At 30.9% G+C, this 20891-nt stretch overlaps 1 protein-coding gene across 2 annotated transcripts in view; it reads right to left on the reverse strand.

Annotated features, from left to right (window-relative positions):
* The window catches only part of LOC129971538 (uncharacterized), a 330900-nt gene that overhangs the window by 259148 nt on the left and 50861 nt on the right, over window positions 1-20891 (reverse strand). Inside the window, exon 1 of one of the 2 annotated variants that reach the window (XM_056085407.1) lies at window positions 4927-4979. The exons of the other annotated variant lie outside the window; for it this stretch is intronic. The gene's annotated coding sequence lies outside the window, so the exon portion shown is untranslated. Of the gene's footprint in view, window positions 1-4926; window positions 4980-20891 lie in introns of those variants that run through there. 2 annotated transcript variants of the gene reach the window in all.

Consider the following 20891-nt stretch of genomic DNA (forward strand, 5'->3'; position numbering starts at 1 on the left):
AATTTTCAACGAAATCCATTTGACTATAATGACAATTCCGTTTGAAATTTGGTATCAATTTGCTACCAATATCCGTTTGAATTTTAGGCCAAAAATTTACCCAAACATATTCTTACGATAGATTCAATAAAAATGCTGGATTCACTACAAATATCGATATTTTGAAACTATCTTTCGTTATTGTTTAAGGTATTCGGTGCCCTATTAACAAGGTACACGATTTTATGGGGGGAGAGGTGATCGATAAAAAAAAAACTAATTGGATATGGCGCGCGAGGAAGTTTTGGAGAAACCGCGCACGGTTTCTTCATGATTTTATGTAAAATGTGCAAAAATAAGTCTGACTATTCGAGCACTATTGAAAATGATAACTACAAAAACACAGACAAATGATTGTCTGGTAAAATCTGGTACATAAGTTTAAATCAAAAATATAGATTCTAATGAAATTTTGATCTAAATATTTTAAAAGTTTGGTCGTTTGACGATCTCTGCTTTCACATGAATGTAAACACAATAAATCCTAAAAGCCATGACTTAAATCAATGAAATTCAGTATGCTACCATTTGACTATAATGGCAATTCCGTTTGAAATTTGGTAGCAATATCCGTTTGAATTTTGGTCCAAAAATTTACCCGAAATACATATTCTTACGATAAATACAAAAAAAAAATGCTGGATTCACTACAAATATCGATATTTCGAAACTATCTTTCACCAATATTTAAGGTATTCGCTGCCTTACTAACAAGGTCCACGATGTTATGGGGGAGGGGGGTTCGATGAATTTAAAAAAAAAAACTCATTGGATATGACACGCGAGGCAGTTTGGGGGAAACCGCACGCGCTTTTTTCCTGATTTTATGTAAAATGTGTAAAAATAAGTCAAAAGAATAAAGTTTTAAAACATATAACCGTAACAATAGTCGATGGCCGAAATATTGAGTTTAAATTTAAACGCATTTATACAGGTTTAATCGAAATTAGTCACTATTCTTGAGTCAAAGGAAAAATTCTCCTGAGAATGAAACAAGACAATTACATTCAAAGTATCTTAACACAAATTGTAATAAAAATCAATGACCAAAATTATTAATTCAAGCATAATCGTAGTTAAGAAAATGCGACAATTTTCATCACAGTTGAAAAACCCCGAATAATAAATTATGAATTTTTAACAAAAATTATTATTTTTTGTGATTATATTATTAGTTAATATATAATATTTAATAAAAATTTCTCTTGTGCTTACACTAGCAGCATGTTAAGATTATATTGGTGCAGGGTTTAAAAAAACTAAGTTTAAAAATTTAATAAATGCAAAAAAATCAATTGAATTCAACTCCTTCGAAGAATAAGAGCCCCTAAAATGCAGTGACCTTGTCGGTATTTTAAGTGGAATACCAGCGTAACTTGAATCCGTCCACATAAGATTAAGCGCAGTTAGATGTATGATTGCACAAGATGAATGAAAATTCTTCCATGTTTGAGATTCATATCGAAATCTTTTATTAATTTTTAAGGTATAATTGATTTATTTTATCTTTCAAATTAGAGTTTCTGAAATCCATGCTCTTTAAAACCTTTTATAGACATACCAGTAATATCAATAAATCAGTGCGAGAATTAAGCATTTATTCGTAATTTCCAAAGAGAAACGAATTTAAAATAAAAATACAATAAGGTTTAACAAAAAGTTTGCGATCGAAAATATTTTTCCTTATTGTTTCTTAAGAGAAAACGAAAAAGAAAAAGAAGAATTTTATAAATCCTAATTTAAATATGAATATCAATAGATTGTCATTTTATAGAATACGAATTATCTTGCCAAATACGAATAAGAATCAATGTGAATATATTCATGTCCGAACATTACAGAAAATCAAATTTGGAGTCAAAGAAAGTTTCATACAAAAATAAAAATTTCTAATACATCATAGGTCAGTAATAAGAAAAATAATTCGAGAAATTTAAAATACTCAAACATGCATTAGTTTTGATGAAAAATCTTTTAAAAAGTTTATTCGATATTCTGCTTGATAAATTTAATTTCACTTGTTTCATTCTTATACAAAATTGATTCGAAATGTCATTAAAAAAATTGAATTCCAAAAAAAGAACTCCATTTCATTAGTATATAACCGGTTCTCGACATTTACAATTTATGAAAATAAAATTTATTTCAAACAGTGATGAGTGCTCATTTAATGCTTTTGAACTTATTCAGAATTTTGATATGTTTAAATTGTACAGAAAAAGGCGTTTATTATTAAAATCAATGAAGGTCAAGAACCTTTGGATTATGTTATAACTACAATCCATCCAATTCGGTTTAACTATCTAAACGAACGCCAGTACTGAGTCGTTTTATAAAACGAGAAAAATGAATAAAATTTTCCAAGGACCAACAACCAAGGAACTGTCTTTAAAAAATATATTCAAGCAACGATATTTTAATATATTACACAAAAAGTAAACAACTTTCTTTTTGTAATTAATTAATACAAGCATATTTCATTCCTTTTCCCTAAGAGATTGTGGTTATTAATTAATACGATATAATCAAATTTCAGTGTTTTCTTTTCTTCTAAAAGATTGTAGCTATTGATTAATAAATTATAAGCAAATTTCGATTATTTTTTCGCCTGGAGATTGTTGTTATTAATTAACACATTATAAAAAAAATTTCAATTTTTTTATCTCTAAGAGATTGTGGTTATTAATTATTACACGCATAAACAGATTTCGATTTTTTTTTTCCTTTTAAAAAATCATCTTCTTCGTTAATATTTAATTACTCTGATCGGCTCTGGTCCCATATAATATGCATAATTGTTCTATGTATTATTATATGAACTGTTATGAACCCAACATAAACTTATCATAGAGAAAACGTAAAATAAATAAGGCAAATTTTTATCTTTCTCTCGTCCGGGACTTATTAATTATCTTTCAATGTCGAGATTCATCCATGCTTTTGAAAATCCTTATCACATAAAACATTGAGTAAAATATACAAAAGAACAAAAGCGATATTGAAACTATAAATTTTTTAATGATACTTTGGCCAGAGTGGAGAATTTGCGATTAGGCTGACTTGGCTTCAGATGGGCTTCAAGAAGTAAGAGCTAGGTCAATTAAAATGTTTTTATTAGCCTATTTTCGAATTTAAAAAATGAGTAAAATTACAAATCTAATGAATTATACAATATTAGGATGATACTAATAATTTGTCAAATACAATTGAACTAAATACATTTATTAAGTTATTACAGTATTTATAAATGTCGTGCACTCGCTTAAATAATGTTGCAGCAAACAGCCATGCAGACTTGAATCGAAATATATAAACACATAAAAAAATATATACATTTTGTACGAAATTACTAAATTTTTTTAAAAATCAAACATTTATCACTAATATATTGATTAAGTAAAAAATAGGTCGTTAAGTGAAATAAAATCAATTAGCTGACAAGCGAATAATTGAAATGTTAATAAAATTTAATCGCAGGGAGGACCAATAATGTGCACCTTCTAGGATCATAATGTGCATCTGTGTCTAAATATGCCACTGTTGAGTATGGTTGATATGTGAATAAAATCGAATCAAAGAAGAGCCTCATAATGAATAACATCCAGGGCCGTAATATTCACCTACATCTAAATACGGCACTAGGAAATGCAGTTGATAAATGAATAAAATAGAATTGAAAAGGAGTTCTATAATGCCCACCTACCAGGGCCCTAATGTGCACCTAAATATCAATACATCATTGTGGAATGTGGATGATACATGAAAAAAATAAAATGAAAGAGGGTGGATGTCTCGTATTGCTTCTTTTCCAGGTCCCTAATATGCATCTATATATAAAAACGCCACTGTTGAATGCAATTGATATGTGAATAAAATCGAATCAAAGAAGTGCGTCATAATGAATAACATCCAGGGTCGTAATATTCACCTACATCTAAATACGGCACTAGGAAATGCAGTTGATAAATGAATAAAATAGAATTGAAAAGGAGTTCTATAATGCCAACCTACTAGGACCCTAATGTGTACCTAAATATCAATACATCATTGTGGAATGTGGATGATACATGAAAAAAATAAAATGAAAGAGGGTGGATGTCTCGTATTGCTTCTTTTCCAGGTCCCTAATATGCATCTATATATAAAAACGCCACTGTTGAATGCAATTGATATGTGAATAAAATCGAATCAAAGAAGTGCGTCATAATGAATAACATCCAGGGTCGTAATATTCACCTACATCTAAATACGGCACTAGGAAATGCAGTTGATAAATGAATAAAATAGAATTGAAAATGAGTTCTATAATGCCCACCTACCAGGACCCTAATGTGCACCTAAATATCAATACATCATTGTGGAATGTGGATGATACATGAAAAAAATAAAATGAAAGAGGGTGGATGTCTTGTATTGCTTCTTTTCCAGGTCCCTAATTTGCACCTATATATAAACACGCCACTTTTGAATGCATTTGATATGTGAATAAAATCGAATCGAAGATGGATTTCGCAAAATGCCCCTTCCCAGATAGTAACGAGTACTTATATCTAAATACACAATTATGGACCAAACTTAAAAAGTAAATCTTAACATTTCTAAAAAATTAGATTAGTAAATGCTACTTCTTGCTGCAATTATTAGAGCAATGGTAATATTTAAACACATTTTATCAAAACATCCAATAAATGCAGTTCTTTAGACAAAAACGGGATATATTTTTTGATAATTTTGTAATAAAATTATAAGAAAGATTATAATTTCAATAAATTTTCTCGATTATTTCATATAATGACGCCCTAAATATTTTCACGGACATAGATTCAAAAAGAGTATACATTAAAAAGAATCGGAAAATAATTAATTAATCAAATTAATCAAACTTACCTTTATCGATTGTCCAGAATATAAATACTCCAAATAATCATTTTAAGTCGAAATTGCATCATTGCTGTTCACATAATCCAAGCTGATAAAGCAATTTTTAATTCATTAATAAGAACTGCTCATTTTGAGAAAAAAAAATTCACAATACAGTAGCCAGGAAACTTCCCAATCCTAAGCCATTCCGCGCGTTTTTCACAAAAATTTGCAAAAAATATTCATTAACAGAGCATAATCTTCACAATTTAATCCATTTGATATGCTATAGGTGCAACCACTGTTATTTCTTCCAATCTTCAGAGACTCAAAGGTTCAATCCATACTGATCAGTTCGTCTTTGAGCCTGAGAAAAATTCTAACTAAAAACACAACGCACGTTTTTAAGGGTCATTTTTCCCAGACAAAATGTTCCACAGAAGACTGACGCTCAGTTTAAAATATTCAAAACCACCACGTGAAATTTTTATGCTTCACGTTCGCACCCTACATTTTTTATTTTTCAACCGGAAAATTTCTACACTGTATTAGAAAGAGAATAACTGGAAAATAGCAGAGGAAGAAATGTCACTGCACTTGCGACCGACTGATTCCTCTGGTCGCGATAGTTATCGAAATCAGTATTAGAGATAGCGGCGGATGATCGTCACATAAGAAAGAATTCAAAGAACACCGCATCTAGCGGAATCTGCCGTTAGTTTGATATCGGAATACGGAGTTGAAATGTGCCGACTGCGCGCCCCCCTGTTTTATTGCTTCCCATGCCAACACTCCGGTTTCGACCGGTGCATCTAGCGCCATCTATTGATTTCGTAATAAACTACCTCGCCTACCGTGATTATGGAATTAAATAAGTGAAAAATTGAGGCAAGTTCTGGAATGGTAACACGTTGGGGTTTTATGCTTTTAAAAGTATTCAAAGATTGATCACACTCAGATGTATAAGAATTTTAAATTGAATAAGTTTTATAAGTTATTATTTATTATTTTATCGATATTTTATTATTTAACTTTCATAATCAATAAATTGTTATTTTGACATCCGCATTTATTTCTTCTACAATAAATATTTTTTTTAAAAAAAATGAAAGAAAATTCGATTTTTTTTCAGTTTACGTCTTTGAACCTCGGCAGTTAAAGTTTATAGTTCAAATAAAGCTGCGAAAGATTTCATTATTTGAAAATATACTCTCGATATACTACATGCATTTGATATCGTAACATATTAGAATCTTTTTCTTTCTAAAATTTATTCATTTCTTTATGTATTTTACCTTTTATAATATACTTCTTCAAACTTTTTCTTAACATGATATTTTAAATCTGAGAATTAAGCAAACACCGATTAAAAATTACAAATAAAATTTTTCTTAAGAAGATTACATAATTTTATATGAAATTAAATATTTTCATATCTAAAAAATTGCAATATAAACAAATAAAATAAAAATTAATAATTTTTTTGTTTTGTAATAAACGAAACCTTTCAATAATATTCTGGCTTAACGATAAAATACTATCTCAAATGCTAATAAAAGTGAAATGTTCGTGAATTATTGCAGATACATTATTTATGATTTGATAGCAGGTTTTTATTTGATTTTGATAAGAATAACCTAATTATATTTCGAAAGTTTTTTTTTTATCTACCTTTGACGGTATTAAGTCACAAATATTATCATCTTAAGATTCTGACGTAAGAAAAATATTTCTTGCACTCTTTTAAAAAGTTAACTACCAACGGTTGTATTGCTTTTTCTTTTTTTAAGTGAAATATAAATTGAAGATTAAAAGTGAGGAATTTTTAAATTTAAGAAATGTAGCTCATTTTACTTTTTTAGATTTTGGGTTTATTTTACATTTATAAAAAAATTCTGGCTTTTAATTGATATAAAACATATTTAATACGTAGATAAATTAGCTAAAAATAATATCGAGAAAACAAAACACCAAATTTTCGATGTGTGGCATTGAAATGCAGTAATAATTCACTCCTTACGAAATATAAAAACATTAAAATACAAACTTTATTTGCAGTCTTATCCTATGCATTTTAGAAAAAATAGCTTAAGAGCGAGAAATTGTATCAAACTAGTGGAAATGTCATCCTGTCTACTTTATGTAAACTTACAAATTACACTGTAGGCTTAAATTAAATTAGTATTACAGTAAAAAGGAAACTTTGAACATGCAATTTAAGCTTGCTTCCTTTTAACTTGATGCAAAAATTTACATACTATACATAAATTTAATTCCTGGTATCAATACCGCTTTCCAAATTTAACCTATCTAACTTGTTTCTCTATTGAGTCAGTCCCTAAATATTTGCATGATTATACGAATAGAGAGACAACATATCGTTTGTCACTTGTAGCATTAAAAAAGAAATAGTATAAAAGTATAAAAAAGAATTTGTAGTGTAAAATTTTTTTGGTGAAAAGATCATATACCACAGTTCAGCTATCTATCCTGTTTCACTATCAATTTTCTGTTTCTCATACCATTGAATAAACAGAGAAACAGACATTAACGGATTTCATCCAAAATATGATATAAATCTACCATATGTCAATAAAATCATGTACAAAATTCCATTTATCTAGATCATTCCTCTATTGCATTTATCTATCAAGTTTTAGCCTATGATGTTATAAATTCATTAATATGTCAACGACACTAAGTAAAAGATTTCATTTATCTATTTATCTCTAGGATCTGAGTTGAAATCTGATGTAAGCCTACTATTATGTCAATGGTAACACGCACGAAATTTCATTTATCTAGTTTCATTTATATATTTATATAGTTCTAGAATTTGATTTGAAATCTGATATAAATTTATAATAATGTCAATAAACTTAATGCACAAAACTTCATTTATCTAATTCGTTAAGTTTTGGTGCTAACATTTTCATAAGCAAAAAGGCATTCAGACATTTTAAACCAATCCATATTATATCAGAAATTCGTTAGAATTATACAATTTTAGTTCAAAGAATGCGTATCAAATTTCATTCATCCAGCTTGTTATGTTTTTTAATCTTCCAACGAATGACAGAAATTCATAATTTCAAAAATAGTTGTTCAAAAGCTGTCAAAAGTAGTTCAACCTCGGGTAGGTGTAAAACGTGGAGACACATCAAAATTTTGGGGTCAAAATTTTCAATAGCCACATTACTATCTCTCAGTAGAACTCAAATAAGGCCGGGATAGCTTGGTTGGTAGAGCATTGGATTCGCATCCCTTGGGTTGTGAGTTTGAACCCCGCCGACCGAATACTCTCCGTTTGTATGGTGGCTGGTGCACGTATAAATCTGTCGTGGCCACAAAATCCTTCATGTCGAGAGTAATACCACTGGGGGGTACTGGTTCCGAGGTAATCGTTCTCTGATTTAGGTCTAAATTACGATCTGTGAATGAATTCCGTCCCGTAAAAAGCTAAGACGTATACTCTTGGACCTAGATGGCGCTGCTGAAAAACAAGAGACGGTCTCTCGGCTTAAAAATCACTGACTTCCTCAGCGGGTTTGTCTATGACAAGGGCCATTAGAAACAATAATAGAGCTCATATACTAAAAAAAATTTTTTTTTAATGAGTTTGTTACTACATGTTGTAAGAACAGAGATCTAAAAACAGAAGGGTCGTGGCGATTAATCGCCACCATGTAGTTAATACACAAGTACTCTAAAATCGAATATATAGTTTGGTCCCCATTTTTCAGATCGATTGAGTAAAAATTCAACAAAGAATGAAACTGTATTCATAAAATCACATGCCGAATTTCATTTGTTTAAGTTATTGCGTTTTTATGCATGCAAAAGCACAAACAGACAGATGGTCAACTTTTTCAAAATTTAATATTAGTCTACACTTTAGCCAAATTTCACTTTTGCTACGTTTTTGAAATTGGCTACGTTTTACCAAATTTCACTTTCGCTACATTTTTAAATTATCGCGTTTAGATATATGAAAAAGTATAGACCAATAGATAAACAAACTCTTTTCGGATTTTGTTAAAACTCTGGTACGGATCCACATTTGAAATGCTAAACATGTGCATTAAATTTTATTTATCTAATTCTTTTCATTTTGTAGTTATCATATTATTTTGTACCAGACAGCTGGACTGACAGATTTTTCTGAATGGATTTCATTCAAAATATGACATTTCTTTACCAATTGTGTGTTAAGTCCATATACCATATTTCATCCATCTAGCTCAAAGCGTTTTTAAATTATCGCGTTCACAGACAGACATGTTTTTCAAACTATGTTTTACGAACTCGTAGAGATCTAAATCTCGAGATCTAACTTTTTGGCAAATAATTTCTTTTATATCCAAGAAAGTAAAAATTGAGTGTTATTATTCAACGACAAACTAATAATTCCTTTGAATCTTTTTTTTTTGGGGGGGGGGGGATTTCAAGAATATAATTTAGACATAACTATATGACTCAAGATATGATTATATGAATTAACTTTTCTTTATAATGCATAAAAATTTCGCAAAGTAAGGATCAGTTAAGGTTTCTGCTATCATATTTCATTTATCATATTCAATACATTAGGAATCGGAGCCTGTAGTTTAAAAGGCTCTGTTTTGCTCCATAATGTTTTCATTTTATGTTATTAAGCCTTCTCAGAGATCATGTTAAAATTGAAAACGATTCTTCCAGATAAAGGGAAAATAATACCGAAAATCTCTCTTCGAAACGGAAATTTAGAAATCGAAAATTCAATTCATTGTTCGTGAAAGACATTCAGACGCAGATACGCCTCTTCCATTGCACTGTGTATTATGATAAAATAGTAAAATACGAGAAAACATCCTGAAAGGATTCTCGTTGAAAGAGAGTTATTATGTTGCAGGGAATTCTTTGGTGTATACGGATGAAAGCATGAAAGAAGACAAGAGATATGACAAATTTTGTTAAGAAATTTTTTGACAAATTTTGTTAAGAAATGTTTTGACAAAGTTTGTTAAGAAATTTTTTGACAAATTTTGTTAAAAAAAGTTCTGACAACTTTTGTTAAAAAATTTGTTGACAAATTTTTACAAGTTATCGAGTTAGTATGATACGTTTTAAATTCTTAATAACTTTGAAAATATTCAACAAATATAGCTAAAATTTCATCATCAGGATTGTAGTATCGGTAGATTGTAGTAACCAATATTGTGGTATCTTTTCTAATATTGTTATAAACTAGAAAGCCTAGAGCTGTAAGCAAGTCGATTGGAAAGATGGTATTAACCAAGATGTCCAGTAAATGAATTTGTTAAAAGAATACAAAATTTATGTATTATATTCTAGAATAATATTACCACTTTGTCAAGTGTAATTGGTCAAGTTGCCATCTGTTCCAATACTAGCACTTAATTATTATAGTATTTGTTAACAAAGTTTAGCTTAGTTTTGTTTCATTAACGTCCCGTTTTATAAAGCAATACTAGGGCTATTTTGGGATGGACCTCATAATTTTGAACCACGGTCAGATGACGAGGAAATCATCTGAGCAAACTTCAGTCTCCAAGATTCTACACCGAACCAGTGGTAGAACAATTGGTTCAGATGGATTTAATGTGCATCAGACTCGTTTACACGACGGTTCATCGGTGGAATCGGGTCTCAAACCTGAAGGCCTCCGGTTCCGAAGCCGAGACGTAACCACCAGGCCACCATTATTAACAAGGAACGTCTACTTAAATCATATGTACAAACGTTGATTCTATTCTAAATAAATAAAACATGGAATTTCAAGAAATTATAATGCAAAATTTAGGGGGAAAATATTGATTTTCATATGCAAGTATAAGGTTTGTAACAAATAAAAAAATCATAACCAAAAAATTAATAGAATTTAAACAGAGATAATTCAATTAATTACCAATATAACATTTAATCAAAATGGTTTTTCACGTTTAAATAAAAAGCATTTTAATTATATTTTATCAAAAGAATATATAATTCACGGGTTTTTGTTGTTTTTTTCCCTCAAATAAAAATTTAAAGTACAGGGAATCTAATAAATAACTTCATATTAAAAAAGAATTATTAAAACTTTAATAACGATTCCTTTTTCTTAGTTTTTTTAATTTAATAAATAAGCATTTATATTGTATAAATATGTATAATAAATAAGTGTTTAAAAATTATTAAAACTTTAACAACGATTTATTCTTCTTTGTTTTGTTTTGTTTTTAATTCGATAAATAAGTATTTATTTTGTATAATAAATAAGTATTTAAAAATGTTTTTAAACTTTAACAAGGATTTATTTTTCTTTCTTTTCTTTACAAAATAAATAATTATTTTGTATAATTTGTATAATAAATAAGTATTTAAAAAGTATTAAAACATTAACAACGATTTATTCTTTTTAGTTTTTTTTTTTTGTTCAATAAAAAATATTTATTTTGTATAATTTTGTATAGTAAATAGCTATTTATTTTAAAATTGAATACTAAATAGCTTCATACTTTTGTTATAATCATTCTCATCTCAATAAGGGTTCAGGAACTGCCACAAATCGTTCCAAGGTTCATTGAATTAATATCTGCAACGCAGGTGCAGCATAAATTTCGGACGAAATCCTCAATGCCGCGGTTTAAGAGATTGTGGATTGTTCAGTGCTTTACGGAATTTGTGTGAAAATCTCTTACGGACCATTCGACTAATGTTATGCACACAGAAATGTTCGAAAGTATGTCAACAATAGTGGATTTTCGACTACGCAGCTGCGTAGACCTGTTTGTGTCAAATGTAGTGGGGGAAGTGCAAGGATAGATTGATTAAAAAGTATTAATATTATTCAAGTTGACAAATAAATAATTTTGTAGATAATACAAAGAATTATAGGGTATTATGATGAACATAATATTTTTTCTAATGTAATTGGTCAGGTTCGTGTATTTTTATTATGTTCATTTAATTGTTACCAGATATATATTTACATAGATTGATGGCATAATAATTTTGTGTACGAAACATTGAGGCCGCACTTTTAAGACTCAAAATAAATAAATAAATAATATTCGTAATTTTCTTTCCAGAAAAAAATAGTAATTTAAACAAATCATTAGCATGTTGAGTAAATTAAAAAAAATTTTGAATGGGAAATTAATCAATTTACTGAAAATGAAAATCATATTGTACACTACCTAAGGTAATAAAATGCCTAATTTCGCCAATGACTGTCAAAACAAAAAAAAATTATATTTTCATTAAATATAAAAAATTGTAAGTTGTATTTTTAATTTTTAAATAAGTGTTAAGATATTTTTTTCTTAATATATATAGATATTCATTATTTTTAATAATACATATTTATTAGCATTTAATTGTTCTTTTAATAATTTTAAAGGATTTGTATTCATTATTGTTGCCAAAATTTTTAAAATAATTATGAGTTCGAATTTTGTTTAATATCTTGAAGACATATTTTCATTTCATATTTTTCATTCAGCGATCTTTTAATAATGCAAGTATTATATCTTGAGAAGTAAAGATTAAAATTTTTAAACGCGCATCTTTCACCTGCGACAAACGATAAAAATTGTGCAATGAAACTTTGACTTCGATAAGATAAAAGGTTTCATTCATAAATTCAGTTATCAGAGGTTTAATACGATAAAATGACAGTGTAGCAATTCAGTTTGACATTTCATTTCCTTGTCATTATGTCAAAGAATAAGGAACAATTTTTATAACAACAAGTGAAAAAAGAAATTCATACAGGGATCATACATTCATACTAGGTGCATACAAGGTACTTCGCGTTTGCAGACATCTCGTAAAAGTATTTTATTTAATAATATATTATTAAGAGATTTCTAAGAAGTAATTGCACTATAATTAAAATATAAATAGTACTTGTGTTGATACTCAGTAGTCTTTAAATAATTGAATTGAGGTATGTAACTATTTTGTTTTTATTATTATATATATATATATATATATATATATATATATACATACGTTGTTGCTATATATGCAAATAAAATTATTTAAAAATTATCAGTCATTGAAGATAGCGTTGTATTTAAACAAGATAACGTCTCAAGCTATTTCAGATATAAATTTAGATTTTCTATAACAGTGGCAAAATTGATTTCTGTCTATCTGGAGGGTTAAGCTAAAACACAATTCAGAACTATATTGATAAACAAATATTAAATTATTAATTCAAAACTATTTTTATTCGTAACAAATTTAAACTAGGAGGATTTTAACGAAAAGAATAATTTCGACCAGAGCACCGCGAGATATATCGAAATAAAATATACATTTTCTCTATTTTTTTTAAGTAATTAGGTTTAAACTTGTTATGTATGCATATATTAATTATGTTATATACACCTATTATATATGGATATATAATATACTATGCTATATATGCTTGTTATATATGCATATATTAATATATTGAACTACTAGAGGATTAAAACTAGGATGATTTTAACGAAAAGACCAATCCCAACGAAAACACGTTGAGATCTGTTGAATTACACACCTGTCTCTTTCTTTCAATCTATGAATTCGATTAGGCTGAAACTTTTTATGCATATATATTTTAATTCACTATATCAGTCGTATAAAGATTTGAATGTTTTATTTAATAATACAAACTCTGGTCTGTAGAAAGAGAAAATGATGGCCTTAAGTTACAGCTTGTGTACTTTAGGCGCAAACCTGTCCGATTCTGATTGGAGCTTTCTGAATTTAAAACATTTTCATGGGTTTATGATACAAGAGAAGAATACTATAAGCTCACAATATTTATTTGTTTGTTTCAAATAATTCAATATCTTGGTATCAGTAGCACTATACTTACATTCCTTACCCTACTGAAGCCCATTCTGCCCCCAGTCATGATTGGAAGACGACCATTCATGTAGGAGACGTAAGCAAGAGTTTGTTGTTAGTTATATTAATGTCCAATTTCGAGGTCTATTTGGAACCATTCTAAGTAGTTCTCCATTGTTTATTGAAGCATTCATTTTAGAATGAGTCTTTGATTAAGCAAATCAGACTGAGAAAGCGAGCAGCATAAATCCTATAGATTTATAAAATCGGCAAAAAACGCTTACAGGATAGAGTACATTGATCGTTCAAAAAATGTTAAGCCATTTATGTATCATAGATATCAGGGAGTAATACAAGGGATAATATATGCAAGCAACACCCTGATATAGCCAGAGGCCATATGGGAAAATACAAGGAATAATCAAACTTTGTTTTCGAATTGGATTTTCACTGAGCTTTACATTGCTTTTCAACGTAGATTACTTAAATAATGCATCATTTATCACCAATGCTCATCAGCAGTTCTAGCATTAATATAAGTTCTTCATTAAAGGACAAGGATACTTCATTAAAGGAATGCAAGAAGGATAAAACCTCTAAATTTTTAAAATCAACAAGACTTCTACAAGATAAACTGCTCGTGAAAATGTTTTTAATACATCTATGTATTATAGACAATAGGTAATATCACATGGGATAACCACACTTTGTTTTCGAATTGGATTTTCACTGAGCTTTACATTGCTTTTCAACGTAGATTACTTAAATAATGCATCATTTATCACCAACGCTCATCAGCCCTTATAGCATTAATATAAGTTCTTCATTAAAGGACAAGGATACTTCATTAAAGGAATGCAAGCGGAATAAAACCTCTAAATTCTTCTACTACTTCTTCTGAAGACTTCTACAAGATAGAGTAGAAAAAAACTGCTCGTTGAAAATGTTTTTAATACATCTATGTATTATAGACAATAGGTAATATCACATGGGATAACCACACTTTGTTTTCGAATTGGATTTTCAGTAAGCTTTATATTGTCTATCAATACAAATTACCTAAACAGTGCATCATTCATCGCTAACTCTCATCAAAACTTCTATTATCAGTATTAGTCCCTTTTTAAAGGAAATATATTGGGAAAACGAGCAGCATATAAATTGACAAAACTTTTACAAGATAGAGTAGGACAGCAGCTAGAACAAAACCTTTTTAATACATATACATATCAGGAATAACATGGAGTATTCTTAGAGAACTCATTCTTCACTTTTGAATTGAATCTTCATTGAACTTTCCATTTCGCCATCAAAGCAAATTACACTCTAACAGTACATTATTCGCCAACATCGTCCATCGAAACTTTTAGCATTAGTATTAGTCCTTAATTAAACGAAGCACATTGAAGGAGCAAGCTGCGGCAAAATGTCCTGTTTTATTGAATTACAAATTTCTTAAGAAACAACTATCAATCTCGGAATCGTTGAACATGAATATATTAAAAAAATCAGAGAATATATTATATATAGCATTTGTTTATATGCATTGAACCATCATAGAGATTTGAATTCGTTCTAAAACGGAGTAACTTCCGAACATTTTTTTTTTTTTAATTATTATTATTTTATTCGATGTCATCATTCTGTGAAACTTTTAGTACTGAAAGTAACCTTTTATTAAATCCACTGGAAAAACGAAAGAGTACAAAGTTTACCAGCATTATTATTTTATCAAAATTTCTTTCCACTGTAAATGAATCATAAAATAAAAAGATGGGTGGATGTTCGTAGGATTTTTTTTATTTACTTCCACCTATAATGCTTTCTATCTTTAGAAAAGAAGTCTTAAACAACAAGAATCTTTATAGGTAACTTAACAAAAATATTAAACAAAAAAAAATCATAAAAGAAAGACAAAGGGAGGGTTGAGAATAGAGAATGAACCGTTTGACTTCGACAGAAAAGCCATAAAATGTCCTCAAAAACCTTTTAAAGTTAAGCACTTTCCCGGCCCACCCTCCTCATTTCCTCCGAAACGGGAAAATCCTCCAACGGAAAGGGTATTTCCCTGGCACAAAAATGCACCCCCGCAAGATGACCGGGAAAAGTCAAGATTCCATCAAACAATCATGGATCTCCGGATCGCCTCTTAAACGACGCTCCCATTGGTCGCCAGCGCAAACGATTATCCTGCAGGGCTGTTTCGGAATGGGGTATGCTGAGAGATTAAGAGAGCTGGGGGATCGTCGTCTGCGAGTAGCGAAGACTTTATGTGATGACGTAGAACGATCAACTCTCCCCCCCCCCTCTGCTTTCGCATCAAGAGAAATGAGGGTGCAGAACGGTCTTCCTCAGAGGAACAATCAACTCGGCTTTGTCTACCCCCATGTCCTTTATAAAGCACCCTTTGTGCAACCCCCCTTTGGCTTTGAAACGATTATGCAAGGTCCCTAAGAGGGGCTGTAAGCAAATAGAAAGGATGTTGTAGCTTAAAGACGCCGATATGTATGGAGAGTCATTTGCGACCGAACTATTTACATCGATAACACTGAAGACCTGAACTCTAGTCAATGACAATTCAAGTTGCAGTATGGCGGAAGATACTGGATGTGCCATTACAAGCTGTTAAATAGTTCTAATCTGTTCCGTAGTTACTGCGAAATTTGTATAGAATTTAGTTTATTAATAAAATAATCTATATTCAAAGTGCATAATGCAGAATATCACTGAGTTCAAGAAAGGGTAAACAACTGTTTGTTACGTTATTCACCGATGTGGGCCTTTGTAGTTTACTACATATATAACCTTAATTGCTCTGGCAGTTTGAAATATCATTAACTTCCTTCATTTAAGAAGCTAATAATAAAAAAGAATACGAGATATTTTTTTATGGATCATTTAATTTAAACCATAAGTTACTCATTCAGTTACTCAAGTAGAGTTATTTGAAATTATACAGGGTGTTTCTGAACTTCATGTACAAACTTGGAGTGAAGGTAGAAAACATCAACTGTAATCATATGAAAGCTAGGTCCCAAAAGAATTGATAGCTAGTAAACTAGCTCTCGACTTCAGAACGCGTTGGTATCTCATTGTAGCAGGTGTATAAATGAAATAATCAGGAATCGTTTCATTAACCCGAGTTTGCCAATTTTCACATTTTAAAAATGCTCGTCAATCCATGCAGCGTAAATATCAAACGTGCATGCGTGCTGATCGGAAAAATGTCGAATATCTCCTCAAATGCTTTTAACTATTGTACTATTTTTGTGTGTAATAAAGCTCCCAATACTACTTTCTGTATTGTACCTTTGTTTTGTCTTCATGTCTCTTTATCACTTGAGAGCAGCACTGGGGGCCCTGCTTTCCAACATGATATTGATTAATATTGATATTTTTACCTCTCCTCCAAATGTCTACGTGGTGTTTAGAAACACCCTGCATATTTTATTTAATACTCTATATAGATAATTCCAAATGCAGGCAATACGATAAGCAAAATATTAAAATGGCAGAATTCTGGTGAGTTCCGTTGAACGAAAATTTGGAAAAGGACTACTGTTCACTCTTTTACTTTCTTACATACAGAGGAAAATACATGAATCAACAAATAATTCGAACTCAATATGTCTCATGAATCTCCATGCTCCATATGTCCTTTAAGATCAAAAAATGCCTTTTTGAAATTCCGTCTGTCTGCATGTAAACACAACAACTCAAAAGGTTCGAGATAGAGGGGTGAAATTTGGCATCACGAGTTGACTACTCCGATCACACGGATAAATTTGAATGACCGGGCCGCCGTGACAGCATTGGCGGAAATTGAGTCCCAAGGGCGCCGGCTACACACAACTCTTCCCGTAGGAGGTAAGTCCCCTCATCAGTAGGAGGTAACCGACCACACACCATTTCTATACCCATCTGGATGGTGAGAACCAACCACCATACAGGAAGCTTCTCATTCTCATGTCAAAGGTGCCCTCCCCCTTTGCATTCTCATATCAGATGTGAAATTTGATATGGAGTATTTATTTTAAATGTGTAATGATTTCTATCAAATTTTGAACGAAATCCATTCAAGTAGGTCTATCTGCCAGGTTGTCCAAGTACAAATAAGCACGATAAATACAAATTTAAATAAATTGGTTGGATAAAAAAAATCGTAAACGAAAGCATTTTGTGTCATGCAGGATGCAGTGACTATACACCAATGGTCAACCAGCCTATTGAAAGAAAACACGGTCTTCCAAGCTGAATTACTAGCACTCAACAGAGCAGTCAAATACGCAACCTCTCTTCCTACATCAGATCCAGTTACTATTTACGTCGACAATAAAGCAAGTATACAAGCCTCAAGTTCTCCAAAATCCAATAGCCAATTAGCAAGAGATACATTTACCCTTCTTCTTGCAAACCCTCACATTAAAATCTCATGGATCAAGGCACATGTAGGCTATGAAGGGAATGAAGCGGCTGACAAACTAGCCAAAACAGCGGCTAATGCTAATCAAGATCGGAATATAATGAAGCTCCCAAGATGTCACCTGAAGAACATCCTCCAAACCGATATGATGACAATATGGCAAAAGGAATGGGAAGAAGGCGAAACAGGCCGCTCCACATTCAATATAATACCGAAAGTTTCTCTATACGCTGCCAACTGGAACAGAACGGATGTCCTTTTCTTCACTGGACACGGTCCATTCCCGACATACCTACACAGATTCCATCTGGCCAACTCTCCTTACTGTAGCTGTGGGGAGATAGGATCCCCAATTCACTATGCCACCGAATGCCTACTGACTCTGTCATGGCACATGAGAAAGCCAGAAACAAGTCTCGAAGAAGAATGGTACAGGAGAGTTGCATCGAATACCCTTTCACGTGGCAAGATCCACTCCATAGTAAACCATATTCACAAATACCAAGACCTATTCAAGACTACACATTAGCTGAGACCAAAATGCCACATGTCAAAATCAGCCGAAATTATAACTTCAAAAGTCCCTCAAAAGTGCAGTTCTCGAGAAGGAAATCAAAACCACAGGATTCAGACGGACGCCACAGATTTCTGACTCTTTAGTGATTACTTATATGCTTATATATGTCATACAGATATTCTCAATGTAAATTATCAATTTTTCAGTTAGTAATCTCATTTCCCTGTAAGTTCAACTCAAAGTCACCATTTGTTTAAGTATTCTTTTCCCCTCTATCCAGTTATTACATCACCAAAAAATTGAATATAGTCATGTAGGATTTGACACCAATGTGATTCTCTCTGGAGAACCCTGGATGGTCTGTCGTCTCTTTCTTTTTATCTTCTTTCTTTTTTTTTTTCCCCTTCCATCTTGTGCTCATCCAACTGGTTAGATAACTTAGTGTTATAGGCACCGGGGGCACAGGATGGCGTTATGTTATGTATCAAAATTTAAATCAAATCCGTTAAAGATTGCTAGTTTGTTCGCCAATACATCACGTATATGTAAACGCAAGGTAAAATTGTCGTTCTGTGCCAAGTTTTAGTTTTAATAGGCTGAAAAAAAGGGTCCAATCTCATCTTATATTCAGTATTTTTTATCATTTTTAGGAGAATAAATTTTTATGTGCAGGGCTATGAAAATAAAAATCTGAATACTAGAGACAGTCATGGCCTTTTCTAAGGTCACGCTAGGTTGAAAAGGGGGAAAGAGCATTTTATCAGGAAGTGCGTGAGAAAGTTTAGGAGAGCCAATTCCTGCAGGTTTAAGTATAATGAACTTCGATGCTCCCAAGCCATTCGCTGAAGAATTTCACCAAGGATATTGCAAGAAATCTCTCTTAAGAGCAAAAACAAAAACTTGAAAAACCATTTAAAGAAGAAGAAAGAAAAACGAGTTTGGATTCATTGTTAAATTGAATTCATACATTTTTTTTTAATTTCTTTTAAATATGTAGCTGCTATACATCCCTCCCCTTTTTAAAATTGTCATTTGCTACATGCAGTCATAAACTTACTCTTAATTAAATCATAAAGCTAAAATTAAGCATTAAGCTAGTTTTTTTTTTTTAGTTTTAGTTATATTAACGTCATGTTTTAAGCAACACTAGGGCTATTTTGGTGACGGACCTCGTCATTTTGAACATCGGTCAGACGACGAAGACGACACCTGAGCTGGCACCTCCTTCTCCACACCAGCGGGAGGACGTTTGGCTCTGACGAATTTAACGTGCATCAGATTCCCCTTACACGACGGTTCATCGGTGGAATCGGGTCTCGAACCTGAAACCCTACGGTTCAAAAGCCGAGACCTTACCACCAGGCCACAGCAGCCTACTTGCAATAGGCTAATCATTAAATACTAAGCGTTTTGACTGGGTTAATAACTCAAAATTATGTTGAAGTTGTTCAAAATAATGTTTTTGTATCTTCAAATAATATTATATTATATATATGTTACCGCTAAAGTATATAATGCAGTTATTTCATAGAATACCTAGTTATTCCATGAAATAACTGATCGTGTCCGTTAAAGTTTGTAAATGTTATTAATTTGACACTTTAATTAGTTATTCTATCAAATAACTAGGTATTCTATAAATTAACTAATGAGAGACAGTTAAAGTGTAAAATAAACAATTTATCTAAAATGAAATTAAACTAATGACAGACAATTAAAATGAAAAAGAAGCAATTTATCTAATTTATGCAGCGTATAAATGGTATTTACGGAAACGTACCATAAAATCATTTGTTACAACAAGGATTACTAAAATGACACTTGGAATTAGACCATTATTTCGAAAACAAAAACATTTTTTGTTGACACACTGGGTTTTACATGAACATTTTTTAAATCCCTGACCAGTACCTAAACTTTGAGCTGTAGTTCATAAATGCAGTAGGGGTGGAAGGTAAATGTATATTTGTCCTGCGAGATATATGATAGATTATTTTACACTTTAACGTGCTACAGATCGTTATTCTATGAAATAACTAGTTAAACCATGAAATACAAGAGAGTTTTACACTTTAATGGACACGATCAGTTATTTCATGGAATAACTAGCTATTCTATAAAATAACGGATTTCATACTTTAACGGTAATATATATATTCATTTAAGCCAATTATTTTGAAATATGGTTATATGCTTACTTCTTGTGAACTTATGTGGCTATAAAGC

Source organism: Argiope bruennichi, chromosome 6 (assembly GCF_947563725.1).
Source record: "Argiope bruennichi chromosome 6, qqArgBrue1.1, whole genome shotgun sequence".
Taxonomy (NCBI): Eukaryota; Metazoa; Arthropoda; class Arachnida; order Araneae; family Araneidae; genus Argiope; species Argiope bruennichi.